This window comes from Nycticebus coucang, chromosome 18, assembly GCF_027406575.1.
Source record: "Nycticebus coucang isolate mNycCou1 chromosome 18, mNycCou1.pri, whole genome shotgun sequence".
Taxonomy (NCBI): Eukaryota; Metazoa; Chordata; class Mammalia; order Primates; family Lorisidae; genus Nycticebus; species Nycticebus coucang.
Genome location: NC_069797.1, coordinates 55,940,442 through 55,942,120, shown reverse-complemented (window position 1 = coordinate 55,942,120; position 1,679 = coordinate 55,940,442). Strand labels below are relative to the sequence as shown.

Here is a 1,679-nt window from a genome sequence, read left to right as displayed (position 1 = left end):
ATTAATGTGATCATGGGGCACCATACACTGGTTTTATAGACCATTTGAAATATTTTCATCACACTGGTTAACACAGCCTTCCTGGCATTTTCTTAGTTATTGTCTTAAGACATTTATGTTCTACACTTACTAAGTTTCACATGTACCCTTGTAAGATGCACTGTAGGTGTAATCCCACCAATCATCCTCCCTCCACTCATCCTCCCCCCTCCCTCCCTTCCTTCTCCCCCTTCCCCATATTCTTAGGTTCTAACTGGGTTATAGCTTTCTTTTTTTTTTTTTTTTGTAGAGACAGAGTCTCACTGTACCGCCCTCGGGTAGAGTGCCATGGCGTCACACAGCTCACAGCAACCTCCAGCTCTTAGGCTTCAGCGATTCTCCTGCCTCAGCCTCCAGAGCAGCTGGGACTACAGGCGCCCACCACAACGCCCGGCTATTGGGTTATAGCTTTCATATGAAAGCCATAAATTAGGCCTTTCCTGGAGGAAGAGTCTAAAGATTAGATTGTAAGAAAAGAAAGTAGAAGCCGGGCGGCGCCTGTGGCTCAGTCGGTAGGGTGCCGGCCCCATATACCGAGGGTGGCGGGTTCAAGCCCGGCCCCGGCCAAACTGCAACCAAAAAATAGCCGGGTGTTGTGGCGGGCGCCTGTGGTCCCAGCTACTCGGGAGGCTGAGGCAAGAGAATCACTTGAGCCCAGGAGTTGGAGGTTGCTGTGAGCTGTGTGAGGCCATGGCACTCTACCGAGGGCCATAAGGTGAGACTCTGTGTCTACAAAAAAAAAAAGAAAGTAGAAGCCATGTTTCGAAGACCTGTATTTCAGGTACTTCATCAGTTTGTAAGACATGAGTCTGAAATAGCTAGCAGTTTATTTTTGTGTGTGTGTGTGGTTTTTGGCCGGGGCTGGGTTTGAACCTGCCACCTCTGGCATATGGGACTGGCACCCTACTCCTTGAGCCACAAGTGCCACCCCGTTTGAGCCACAGGTGCCGCCCCATAGCTAGCAGTTTAATTCTTGAAGGATCCTTGAATCGTGTGCAGTTACTTGGGTGAGTGGGTCAGGACCCTGTCATGAGACAGGTGGAAGGGAAAAATCCAGTCACAATATTTTCTCTAGCAACAAATGAGATGTGGCGATCAGGGGACAGTGAAGTATACCAAATGGGTGATGTCAGTCAAAAGACAACATGGCACAGTATATCAGTACGCAGTTTGGCAACATGGCCAGGCCTCAGAGATGTGGCGTATCAGTATGTGAAAAAGGGGTCTCGAATTTATGTTGAAGGGAAAGTAGACTATGGAGAATACACGGATAAAAATAATGTGAGACGACAAGCAACAACGATCATAGCTGATAACATATTTCTGAGTGACCAGGCAAAAGAGAAGGAGTAGAATGGATGATTCAACTTTGGTATAGTCTTATTTCCAAATTATATATTTCTAAATCATGTATAGTCTTTACAGTTTCTAAAGAGAAGAACTAAAATATTCTTTTATATAAAAAAAAAAGAAAGCCATAAATTAGTTTCATAGTAGGACTGAGTACATTGGATACTTTTTCTTCCATTCTTGAAATACTTTACTAACAAGAATATGTTCCAGTTCCATCCATGTAAACATGAAAGAGGTAAAGTCTCCAATCTTTCTTTAAGGCTGCATAATATTCCATGGTCTACATA

The 1,679-nt window shown here is 44.6% G+C and overlaps 1 pseudogene; it reads left to right on the top strand.

The window, feature by feature from the left end:
• Positions 1 to 785: 785 nt before the first annotated feature.
• On the top strand, positions 786 to 1,472 carry LOC128569745 (single-stranded DNA-binding protein, mitochondrial-like; annotated as a pseudogene).
• The last annotated feature ends 207 nt before the right edge of the window (positions 1,473 to 1,679 follow it).